Consider the following 13,296-nt stretch of genomic DNA (forward strand, 5'->3'; position numbering starts at 1 on the left):
AAGCATCTTTTAAGACCTTTCTCATAATCCGGTGACAATTGGAGTGTTGGTAATTGTTAAAATATGATTTGTCATCTCTCTTCACAATGGTCTGTAACATCCATTTATTTCTCTGAATGTATGTTATTACAGAACAGTGGTTGCCATACTTCTATTCCCCTACGTTTACAGAACAAAAAAAAATCTAGCTGTCCATGACTGATGTGCAGTACCATAAAAATGACCCAACTAGGAGTTCACAACACAGGCAAAACTTCAATACTCTTCAATATCCACATGGAATAAACAGCTGTGTTGAATCAAATGCATCCTTTCATTTCAGGTGTTTAAATTCTCACTGGTCAGGGGCACATTTTGAATCTACAAAGCCAACGATCTGGCTCTAGTACAGATGCAGCTCAACTCTATTGCAAACTGTTGCCCTCACAGAGATTTTGTTCTAAGCAGAAGTCCTGCAAGAACAAGCTGGTCCTGAGAGTCCCTCTATCTTGTGCAAAGGTTAGTGAGAGCAAACTGTGTAATTCCAGTTTTAACATAAATCAAATCTAAGCCTCAAATCTGAATTGTAGCCTGCAGGTAAGCTGGACTGAGACCCAACCACAAATAGCTGCACCTGTGCTTAAAAATAGACAGTACTTTTTTTCCACTGAAATACATGTATCCAACAGCTCCTGATTTCATAGTAGTGAGCAGAGCTGGGTTCTGTATGTCAGCTCTCAAAATAGTGTGTCTGCCTAAGCTGAAGGGTTACAATGTGAATTTTGCAAAATCCAGTGAAAGGTTCCTGAATTCTAAAAACGTGTAGGAACAAGACGGATCTTACAACTTGGGAGTTTGAATCAGGATTTTTCCAGTAGCCATGCTGCGAGCCTCAGGATAGCCAGATTGCAGATCAGGTTGCCACGGATCTCAGAAAATGCATCGATATGCTGGCCAGAGTAGGCATTACAGATTTTCTCTTAAATCATTCCTTTGCATGGAAAAACAGATCTACTTTGAGCATTAATGGAAGCTCTAAAAAATAGAAATACCATAAAACTACTCTGGGAAACATATGCTGGCTGAATGCTGTGGTTTTCTGGTACAGAACATTGTGTTACCCAGTTCTCCAGCTTTCATACAATGGTTGGGAACACTATAAGCATAAAGTATTCCTGGTTGTGTGTGCATGGGAGTAAATGATATCTGGTTTTAGCCCTTACATAGGAAAAAAAAAACAAGTTTAGCAACATATTTTATCTGCACATGTGATGTAGCCACTGTGGAGAGGGTATTGCTGGTTCTCTTAGGCTCCTTTTATGTGAAGATTTTTAATAAGTAAGAAAATCTGCTTGGGGCTATTTTTATCACAAACAGGAAGAAGGTTTGTCGTTTCATTTTTTCTTTCTGAACCGTTACCCTTCCAGTTCCCACTCCTCCTTTCATCCCTGCCCCATGACCAGCTCCACCACACAAGTAGTTTTGGCCCTAACCTCCTTGTTTTTGTGCGGTCGGGCTCTGTTGCGCTGTCACCTCCAACACTTTCCCTCTGCTCTTGAGGCGAACTCCATCTCTTTCACCTTTGTGCCAGCATGGCTCCCAGCAGCCAGCACAGTGGTGCCAAATGCCGGGGTTGAAAGCAGATGACCCACCAATTCTTCCTTCACCCAGAGACTGGCAGTCCTTTTGGATACGTCCTTTCAGTACACTATTATTTTATCTGACTCATTCACATTTCTTTAGAGCCAGCCTTTGTAAATTCTGTATTTACTGCTTCTGCTTTCCAATTCAAACCTCATTTTCTCCTTGTAGATCATACATTTTTCTCCCTTCTCACAAGCATTACTACGTCTGATTAGTTGTCCCTCCAAAACACCTTACCTCACCCCAGCAGCTGGGTTGCACCATCCTATTTTTCCTTTCCCTTCAGAAATTAGGGATTTTCTCTCATCTCTTCTACACACAAGATGCTTTCCAGCTCTGCCCCACCTTCCTTTCCAGCTGTCACCTGCCCTATAAGGAGTTCACAACTCCTGTTCCTCCTGAACCACGCCTGTTCATCTCTGTGATTCTCTATTAACTTCTTTCCAGACAATTACCAAGTCCCTGACTCCATCCCAAGCATCCTCAGTCTTCCTCTCATTTTTGTGGTTGCCCATCTAGCTCCAGCCATGTCTTAGCCATGCTGCTGCCTCTAGGCACCTCCAAGGTGCTTCTGTTTCAGGAAGCCTCCCTCCACCTTGGGGTTCCCCCAAAAGAGAGGAGTGAGAGGCAGCTGGACACCTCTCACAGGTAGACGATAGAAAAACCACAAAGCAAGAGGTCCACCGTGTGGATCAGCCCTTCAGACCTCCATCCCACTCGTGTAAAATGTCATTTCTTGTGCCTTGAATTTGGTGATGAGGTGGACACGCTGTAAAAGGCATCTGTGTACTGAAGCTGAGGTATGGTTTTGGTTGCATGGAGATAATTAAGCAGTAAATAATAGCTTCCAAATAAAGTACAGTCCTGAGGAACTGGCCTCACAGAGATCTGTATCAATATCTCCTCTGAGATTCTCAGCAAAGCAAATAAGAAAAAAAATACTTCATTCATCTGCTTGGCAGTATCTGCCGGAAAGGCTGGTTCAGTCCCAGCTTTTCCATTCAGCTATAAAATCTCTGTAAGTATTATCTTCTTAAGCATTATTTTTAAATAGAAACTTTCCTTATCTCCTGGGGCTCATTCAAAGCAACTAGCTGCACTTGTGGAGTCTGATGAAGATATTTCATGTCATCAAATGTTAGGCACTGAATTATATGGCAAATATCTGCCCAAATTCAACATAAGGCACTAAGGACAGTGCTAAGAAGACTGTTCATTGCTAAAATAGCTACAGGATAGTTTCAGTTCCAATGTTAAAGCCCAAGAAAGTAGAATTAAGGCATTGTTAGCAACACATGTATACCCTTTTATTAGACATTCTTACTTTTTACAGCTCCACATACCCAGTCAGGTGTCCCAAAGGATTGTAAAACCTAGTGTGTCTTGAAAGAAAGATATATAATGCATAGATAAATAGACAGATATAGGCAGACAGCCCATAGATGCTGATTCAAGTACTCTCCTGTATAAAATAAACAATTTTATTCTTATCTTAAAGGAACTACAGGGAAATGAAATGTCATGTACCAAGCTATGGCTTGTAATTATTTAATTCATATGCGTAATAAGTGTATTTAACCAAGTAATTAAAAATGTCTTCACTGAAATGTAAGTGGAAGAAGTCTTTCTTCCTAGTAATACCCCTTTAAAGGAGAAAATTAGTAAAACCACTATATTGATATTAGGGTTGTTTAATTTTTCAAATTTTTACATTTTCTAAACAACTGTCACAGAACTCTATAAATACTTTATTCTAGTATATTTTCCACCTGCCTTTTATGTCTGGCAGCACATTTGTGTGGCAAATGGCACCCGCCGCGAGGGACTCTTTGTGGACCCTGTCCGGCTGCTGCAGGTCGCTTGGCGCTTGGGTAGCCCGATGCTCTGGGTTGGTGTTTGCAGTGCTTGAGCACGGTCTGAGAGATAGAGGCTGCCACGCCAACCTCCCTGGTAAAAGGTCTGATTTATAAAACCACTCCGCTCTTTGCAGCTCCACTTGTGACACCGGTGCCCAGGTAATCTCTGGGGTACTGTTTTTGGCTCAGGCTTATTTTGGTGCCTAAAGTGAGAGGTGGGCTCTTCTAAAAATGTGTTTCAACACACTGTGTTTTTCTCCCTGAAGAAGTAATAATTTCCCGCTGCAGTCGAAAAGCTCTCCAGCTTCGCCAGGGTACCTTTCTGTTGCGCTCACCTACACGCCAATGTGCTACAAGACACTGCTACGTGCACCCAGTGCCATCCCGATGGCAGGCCAGAGCAGATGTGCCTGCCAGGCACTCCTGGTGCTGCGGGTGCTCCTGGGGGCATCACCCCCAGACCACTGCCAACCTGCCCGTTCGCTCCTCTGCTCCTGGTCTCCACAGGCGGACACGAGGGATCAGGCACATGGCAGGGACATTGCTCAAGCACCCAAACCACACAGCCCTCCCCAGTTGCCCGGTGAGGATCCTGACTAAGCCAGCACTGTCGAAGCCCAAGCCTGAGATTCTCCCTGTTCAGTAATTGTCACGTCAGGGAAATCCCAGAAGCAGCTGAGCTGAGGGACTTTTGCACTCAAATCAAACCCATGGGGAATGCACAACTGTGATTTTAAACCATCACGTTTCCAGCACGATCCTTTCCTAAATGTGACTGTGGGTGGCATCACGCAATGCAGCAATACATGTAAAAGCAGTTGAACAGCTATGAAGAAGGGAATATTTTGAAATATTTGTCTGCAGTGTGAAGTTGCTAAATCACCAGCATAGTGTGGTCGTACAAAACACAAATAAAGTCAAAATAGGCAGTTCTCAAGAAAGCTTTGGATGATAAGGTTTTGAAATATTATTTTTGCAAAAAAAAAAGCTGCATATAAGGGAGTGAGCAAGAAAGGTGGGATGGGGTGATTTGTTTCTTTTAATAAAACCTCTTCTTTTAGGGAGTTTATAGCCTGGCATTATACGATTTTCTACCAGTGTTGCCCATTTTTGCTAGCCAGGTGTTTAACAAATCAGTTCTACAGAAACTGCTTGCAAATATTCTTTCCCATCAACGTTCAGTTTCTCTGTGAATCGTGAGCAAGTTTTCTTACATCTCTCATGTATTTTGCAAGGTCTGTTCCCTCCAAGGGAATAGCGAAGACTGAAACTCTGCCCAGTGAAACCACTAGCAAAACAGCTCTGGGATCATCTAGTAGAGACGGTTTGTAAATAATTCCCTTGCTCTCTCCTCCCTCTTATCAGCTGGAGGAGCACTTTGTCTGTCCAGTGCTGAGGACTTATTCTGCAGTAGATGAAGATCCACGGGGCATTTTGCTCTGAAATTTCAGCGCAAGATACTAAGTTATGGACCGAAGGGAAGAATAGGTATGGCAAGGCTGTAGCTCTTGCACTGCTGGCATGGCCAGGTACCATTTCCAAGAGCCCAGACATCCAGCCAAAGCCACAGCTGGAGAGGTGTCCTCATGTGTGCCACCTTCAGGCCACTGCTGAAGAGCCCTCTCAATTCACCCTTCACGTCTCTGCTATTTTCCTGTTCGATAACAATCTTCCACAGCTCACAGTGATTATTTTTCCCCTCCCACCTGTTTCTTTTGCAGCAGGCCATTGCTAGTCCTTCTGCTCCAGAGGAGGGGACGTAGGTCCCGTCAGAGGCGATCAGTGCTGTTCCAGTATTTCCTGGGGAGGTGGTTTCGACACGCTGCTTAGGGATGGGTCTGAACATATGCAGATACGGGAGTTTCTTTAACTGGGAATGTAAAGTTTTCAGAGCTTCCACAGTAGCCCCTCTGGATCTGCCTGTACTGTTTTCCAGAGTGTTGCCATGCAGGATGAAATACAAATGCATCTGTTGAAAGAGAACTGGAACAAAATTAAACCCCGCTTAAGAAGATTCACAGAAATTTCCCCTTCTGTTACCTGATCCCCATGTTTTAGTTTTGTTGTTTGATCTATGTGTTGTTAAGACTGCTAACACTTCGTAAGTAAATTGGTGTTTCACTGAACGTGCTTTGCCCAAAAGCCTCTGAATTTTAGGTACTTTTTCACTTTTAATATCCATATCTTTTATTTTACCTGCTCCCAAGCCAGTCTGAAGTTATACGGTGCCTGTACTAAATTAATGTTTGACTTTACAGTTTGTGCTGTACAGCCCAGCACCTCCTCCATTTGCAGTAAGTAAATACGCAAGTGTTACGCTGCCCTTGAAACCTGTGCTCTGTGACAAAGGTTGCGCACTGAGAAGAGAGTGAAATGCCAAGTTTCCCTGGGTCACAGTCCCTCCTGTCAGCCGTGCGTTAATCAGAAATCCACTGCCGGTTATCTGCGAAAGAGTGGTGCAGGGAACTTTGGACCAGGTGACACAGGGGCAGACTTGGTCTCCTGAGAAGCATCTGCCTCTTTCTAAGCCCTTGGCTGTGCAAACCTCATCTCTGAGAGCAGAAAATAAAGAGAAGCATGTTAGATTCAGGTTGGCCAGAAGCCGACCACACTTGTTTCAGGAACACTGGGAATGATACCTGCAGAGCTGACTGCAGGTGTGACCTCTGGGAAATTACTTTATCTCAGCCTACCCCAGTCTGTTGAAGAGCCAGCCAAAGGCATCAACACTTCAGGGAAATGCCTCACAACAGTACTTAATCCAGTCGTTCATGTTCACGATTGCTTTCGGATCTAACACCCTATAAAAATTACTACTGCTATCACTTTCTTACAAAGAAAGGTAAAACTCATTGGTTTTGGGTGATTTTTGTTTGGCGGTTAATCTCTGAAAACCAGAGGAAAGGTTGCACAAGCTTGTGTGAATGAAAGACTGAGGTTTTACAAGGTGGTAGCGATACAGAGGCACATAAGGAAGGTAATTATTTTTCGTATTGCTTGTGCAACAATGAAAAAAATGTTTGGTCTCTGTTGCATTATATCAGCTTATGTACAAGGGCAGATTTAGAGGAAGGACCCATCAAATTGTCCACTGTTCTATTTGTCCAAAGTGATATGATACAACTTCAGTTGTACGATAGTACAACCATTTTTTCTGTGGTAGCTACACCTGGCAGCTGTAACCGATAACTGAGTTTCTCGGAAGGCCTTTGGCCTCAGTGGGTCAATACAACACACAATTTGACTCTCTTAGGCCTGTACCGGGCTAACATGCTTTGCAGAAGTACTAGCACTGTAGAAAAGTGAGTATTTGCACAACCATCCCATAACAGGCAGTGACCTTGTCTAAGCTGCCAGGCAAACTAAATTTGAGCTGGCTCCATAACTCGAGTACCAGCGTGATGCTCTTCCCCTTTCAAATCTCACCACTGCAGCTTCAGTTTCCAACCTTGCCGAAGACTGGACTGGCAGTGTCATGACATGAAACACAACGATGATAAAATGTAGATCTGATTGGGCAGTGCTCCTCCAGAGTTTTCTGCTGAAATGCTTCTGCAACCAGGAAATGCCACCTTGCCAAAAGCAGACCTTTTCACAGACACATGATCTCTTCCACCCAGGTTTTATTTGGCAGATTTGAGAGATCTTGAGCGGAGTCCTTATTCAAGCAGGAGAGAGAAACAGCATGGCTGGACCTCCCCCCTCTCTGGGAGCAGCTCTTGATACCAGGTGGAGCAAGACTGCTAGGAGCAGCGTCTGCTCCCCAGAGCTGGTTAGGTAGGGTCTTAAGTGCAGATAAGCTCTTTCAGATAAGACCCCTTTTTCTGCCTGGGGGTCTCAGAGCTGATAGCCACAGCTGAGACTCCAAGCAGCTCTGTGGAAGAGCAGGTTGTTGTTATTTCCACTTACAGCTGGGGGATCAGCAAGGCACGGAGAGGCTAATGTGATGTGGCAAGTGTCCTGCCACAAGCCTGAGAAGCTGGCAGAAGAAGATGGGTCTCTCCCTCCCCTGTGTGTTCATCACAGAGCTCTTCCTTACAGGTTGGGAGCAGATGCTGTAAAGCAGCTGTGAGGGTTTTTTATCTAGAGGGAATACAAGTTGAAGGCTGGGAATTAATAAGACTTATGCAAAAGACATTACCAGGTCTTGCAGTTGTCCTACAGCAGCAGAATTGTGTCTAGCAGCTGTGGGGAAGTCTGTATGCCTTCTCTGCTCCTGCCAGCAGCCTCTCCTACCAGGGAGTCACAGGCTGCCATCATGGTGGCCTTAAATACCGAATCTGTGAGAGACTCCCCTTCTGCCCCTCCTTTTCCAGGCAAAAGGGGAGGGGAGGGGAGTGAGGGCCATCAGGAGGGAACACAACACCGGAAAGCACCCACACCAAATGGTGGCACCTTGGAGAGCTGAGCAGGCTCGTGTGCCTTGGGCGCGCTGGGCAGGCCGCATGCCACACGGGCTGCAGCCACAGGGCTCGTGCTGCGGCAGCGGCTGGCCACGCATCGGCCCCTGCGGGCTTGCCCTGAGCCCTGGGCTCTGAGGAAACCCCCTCAGCAGTCCTGGCTCAGGGAAGGCACTCCTGCTTTTGGTGACACATCTGCTCGTGTCCAGCCACAGCCCATTGCCGCACCGACAGTGTCACACGTGCTGGCGAGCTGGACGCAGCTGTGCCCCTGGCCCCCCGTGAGTACACTGCAGTGTGCCCAGAGGGCAGAGGAAGCCTCTCCGAACGGACCGGACTCATCTGGTGTCCCTCCGCACAGCATCACTGAGCGTGGGCAACCCCATCCCTGTGCAAGGCCACACAAGATCCAGATCAACAGCAAGCCCAGCACACGGACATGCTCCTTGTTGCACTAAGTGGCGGGTTTTAATAGCTAATCTGAGCTAATCTTTAGTAGCTGGTGATGTAGATTTTCTCCTCAAACACATGCATTAAAGTATGTACTGCTCAAGTCCGGGATCCTAGACTAGACAAAATGAATCACTCTTCCCCAAACCAGGACTGAAAGGCCATGACAGACAAGGCAGTATCACAAAACCACACACAGCATAGCCTCGATTTTCCTGTTGCTCCTCCATAAGCGCACATCTGCGTACCAGGCCCATAAAGGGTCTCCCAGGTTGGGAGCAGCCACCGAGTCCCAGCATCCGAGTCCTTCCCAAGCTCAGCAGCTGTCCTCTCCTCCTCAGGGAGCAGCAGCAGCACCTTGTCAACGCCGTGCTCGGCTGCCAGCCCATTTCGGCTGCCCTCTGCTTGTAATTGTTAACTTGCTGGGAATGGGAAAGCTCCGGTTAGCACAGGTAGAGCTTTAACTCCGAGGCACTCCCAAGAAGCTGAGACGCAGGAGCAGAGCTTCTACCCGCAAGGTAAAATGTCACAGATTGCCTTGGCCATTTCCTTGCCCCGTTTTTGTGTTTAAGCTCCCTTTGCGTTATTTTATGATGCAGTTTCAGGTCTTTTTGCAAATTTATGTACTCCCATAATTTAAGCATTCCCTCTCAGCTTTCAGCCAGACACGCCTAGGCTTGCACGCAGACTTAGAACAATACGGAGACAGGTTATCATGACTTACCTGCCACAAATTATCTATTAATAGCACCATTTTTGTTCCTTTTTTTCCCTCCCCCTTCGTGGCATGCTTTCCCTATGTCCCCCCTCTTAGCAGGTTTCCCTTTTTTGCTGTGCTTTGTTTTCCCTGTGGAGGACAGGGCAGGTAGAAGAGAGGCGACCTTTTTGGCACTGGCTCTGCCCCCGTGGCCCCGGCGCTGCCTTCCCCACGGGGTGTTTGCAGGGAGGGTGGGACAACAGGCTGTTCACAGCCTGGTAAAACATTGACCCGCGTAGGCAGCCGAGGCTGCAGAGGCACTGGGCTGCCCAGGGAGGCAGGCAGCGGGAGCCCAGCGGCAGCCAGCACCCACGGGAGCACGCCAGCTTCTCCCCAGGTACCATTTTCCACTTCAATTTTCCTAGCTTTAAGAGGCAGAAGGGCGACGGCGCCCAGTTAAAAGCTTTGCCAGAGGTTCGCTCCCTAAAAGTCGGAAGAGGAGTTAGCAGTGCTATTTTGCAGTTTGCTTGCGTCAACTGTAGTTGACTGCACGGTGTCATCTAGATCACGGGTTGATTAACCCATGCTTGATTAGCTAGTTGGTTTGATTTTGTTGTATCTTCAAAACAAACAAAAAAAATTAATGCACACTTGCATTTGAAAACTTAATGGTTGTCTAATAAAACTCAGAACAGCTGGCTTCTGCTCATCTAACTGAAGACTAGGAACAGGAGTCAGAGTTTCTAATGAAAATGTGTAATCCAATTATTGCAACAGGGATGAGGGTAGTGACTCATGCTGAAAAACACTTGCTGATTTTTGAACGAGCTTTGCAGAAATATGCAAAGTGACTAATTTTTTCAATATTTTTTCCATGTTCCAAGACAGTAGACACAGAAAAAATACCCAGATTTAAGTTCCGAGGATGCATATGCCACTGAGGGAGGTGAAGCTGAATAGATTCAAATAATTGTTTTAAGTTTGCCCAGGGACTGAAAGTTTCTGCCACATGGTGGAAGCTGACTCGGTTCATGCAGGAACCACCCTCCATGTGTGCTTTGCTAATCTGGATGTGTCTTTATATAAGTACATATGGTGACTGCCCAAAAATTACCTTTTACATCCCAGGTAGCTGTCAAGTAATCCTGAAAAGGGCTTAGTGTGAAGTGACCAACATGTAGTCAGTATTCATAATTTATTTACGGCATGTTTTGTGTGCAGAACAACATGCAAGAAAGAGATTTTTTTTTTTTTAGTTTGTTGCTTCCAGTTTATCAGTGTCGTGCACTAGTTGTGTTTGCTGCTTGTTTCAGTCCTCCCTGATGTGACAGATTTTCTTGATGTGTTGGCTAACCAGGCTTGCACATGACATGCTATTTATGCTTCGTAAATGCTCAGTGGTGTTAGGCGGTACTGAAGTGTGGTAACACATTTACTTTATTAAAAGTAGTCTAAGTGTGGCTTCAGTTCTTAGCAGTACTAAAACTCCCAGAGCAAAGTGCAGGGGAAAAAATTACCAGAGAACAAAGCAACTGGATTCCCACAAGTATCTGCTTTAAAGGATTGAAATATGATTCAAGAAAAATTTTGGTAAAGGCTGCACCATAGTTTCAGTCTGTCAGTGAATTCGTAGACATAAAGCATGACTATGACTAAAGCCTGTGATTTTTATGTGTGTCATAGCTGATGTGTGATTCTTGCCCTCTCCTCCCAGGAATGGTGGTTCCAGTATTCGACAGTAAATTGGACTGATGTAGAAGTTTCTTTTGCAGTAACTAAAGAAAGAGGTCAAATCCTACCTCAGAGCTCACAGAGACTGAATTTTAAAAAATAAATATCTAAATGAAAGACAGTGATGACAATGTTATCTTGTCTGTTTTCATACAAAGATAGGGTTCTTGCTGGTGACTATAAGGGAGATTATGTGGCTTAAATGGAAGGAATAGGGCTATTGACAAAATCTGTTCAGTCTTTGAGTCCTGTTTGCAATACAGAGGACCTCTTTCACAGGAATGCCAACCCCTTTCCATCTCTGAATCAAGGAGTCAAGGAAAAACATCATCAGACTTCAGGGCAAGGGGGTCATAACTATCTGTAAATTATCAGCAACTTAAATTGTTCCAGTAAATAATAACATATTATGACACGGTAAAATGAAACGAGCAGGTTTCATTCTGTGTGCTTGATTTTCAGCACAGCTGTTTACCAAGTTTCAGTTGGTTAAACCTGTGTACATATGCTAAAAGGAGCAGGGCTGCACAGGGATCACAAGAACAGCCTGGTCTGCAAAATCTTTTTCTGGGTATACAAGGTGGAAAAGACCTGCTTAGCCTGGGCTGGTTACAGAGTCACCAGTTAAAAAGAAGTCTCTCTTCACCCTTAAAGGCAGCTCCTGTGACACAGGTGTTATTGCTAGACCTGTGCAAAATAAATATCGTGGATCCCACTAAGATCTCACAGTGACACTTTTCTAAATTTATATTTGAACCAGAAACGACCATATTAAAGGGCTACATCAAAATGGGAATAATCTCTTCGGATGCTTTGGAGGGGAGTGATACTCTCAATAGAGATGCCGAATATTCGGATGGCAAAAAAAGAAACCCTGCCAAACAGAAAACCCCACGCAACCAGGATTACCGAAGAGTAACAGGGGCATAGCAAAACTCTGCTGTCTCCTCCCTGGAAAGTGTCAGGGTTTCCCCGGCTTGCTCGCATGCTGAGCAGTGCCCTTGCAGAGGCAGGAGTAGCCTGGGTCCCTGCTCTCCGCGGGCAGGTGACGGGGCTATCACCGGGACGGTGCCACGAGGAGCATCCAGGCTGGGCGCTCAGCGACCTCCTGCACTCCCGTCCCGTTCCAGTGGCTTTCCTTTGTTTACTGTACTTGTTCGTGTAGCAGCCATCGCACCACGGGTGAGATGTTGCAATCGCTTTCCTTGACTCCCCGTTACAAAGACGTTGACAACAAATCAGCTGGATCGGACGGGTTAGTTGGGGTTTGCTGTGCTAGACCTCTTGTTTAAGAGCGTATCCCGAGTGGAGATCCTCATAGTCGTTATTTTTTCCCCCTGACACAGCAGCCACATGGATAAGGCCATTGCAGATGCTTTGGGCTTGAGGCAGAAGAGCAAGCAGCTCTGCGGTCTCTGGCAGAGTCTCATTCCTTCTCTGAAGATGCGCCTCCCTGCTTTTCTCTCTGCAAATCGGAGAATCTTTTCTAAAGCTGTCCACTTGTACAATACCCACATGACTGGAATAGCTCCTTCATGTTACTTTGGGAGCAATTTAAAACATTAGCATTTAAGTAGTTTATTTCCTTAAGGCAGAAGTGTGACTTTTACTGGGGGATTTTTTCCTTTTATAGGAGTAGGAGTTTTCTGAGGGAAACGATTTACCTTTTCAGAGCCAGTTGCAGAAGCATATTTTTGTGACAATACGCTGTTTTTCCTCTTTCTGTTGCAGTGAACAAAATGATCAGGCAAAATGCAAACCTTTAAGGACAGTGATTAGAGACAAGCAAACTTACCCTTGCACAGTTCCAGCTAAGCATAAGTGCTAGTGATGCATTGAAACCCCAGCTCTTCAATTTTGCTAAAATAATACAAAGTGTTAACCCATGAATTGCAGCTGAACATGAAATACAATTTCTGAGAAATGAAGTAACTTTAATTATTTTAATTACCAAATTATTTTGTGCTGGATGCATGTATATGCAGTTCCCAGTGATGTCAATGAGAAATGAATGCTTAGCTCTTGATGTAGCTTTTTTCTTCTTTGCAATGTGTGCTTTCAGTGAGAATATTTCTTTATGCAATTTGTTGCTTTCAGTAATAACTTTCAGAACTTTTACCTCATCAGAAGTCAGATGTTGCAGAGATCAGAGTGCAGTATATAGTTGATGATTAAACATATCTATCCAAATGAATGGCAGCCCTGCCCTCCCCTGCCCTGGTGCTGGGTCACAATGTTTCCCTTTACCTGCAATATTTAACAACAGCTGTCAATATCAAACGGTATTTGCTTACACGCTGGAAGGCAAAAGTAGAAATAATAACCAATAATTTTAGCAGAAATAATTTTTTTAATGGTTGACTAAACAAAGGCTTACTTCTCATATGACAGTATCCTGACTCATGTGGATTTACTGGTCTTCTTCCCTGCATCTCCCAGGCTATAAGAGTGAAAAAAAAAAGACACTGAGCAAACGCTGCAGTGCCATTTTACCTTCATATTTGGGAGGAATCAAGTTTGAGAGGTCGTCAGATTGCCT

The 13,296-nt window shown here is 45.0% G+C and overlaps 1 protein-coding gene across 10 annotated transcripts in view; it reads left to right on the forward strand.

Annotated features, from left to right (window-relative positions):
* The window catches only part of RBM47 (RNA binding motif protein 47), a 79,788-nt gene that overhangs the window by 27,104 nt on the left and 39,388 nt on the right, over positions 1 to 13,296 (forward strand). Inside the window, exon 1 of one of the 10 annotated variants that reach the window (XM_049792599.1) lies at positions 9,331 to 9,423. The exons of 8 other annotated variants lie outside the window; for them this stretch is intronic. The gene's annotated coding sequence lies outside the window, so the exon portion shown is untranslated. Of the gene's footprint in view, positions 1 to 9,330; positions 9,424 to 13,296 lie in introns of those variants that run through there. One more of the 10 variants, XM_049792608.1, reaches the window with a different exon arrangement.

This window comes from Accipiter gentilis, chromosome 3, assembly GCF_929443795.1.
Source record: "Accipiter gentilis chromosome 3, bAccGen1.1, whole genome shotgun sequence".
NCBI lineage: Eukaryota > Metazoa > Chordata > Aves > Accipitriformes > Accipitridae > Astur > Astur gentilis.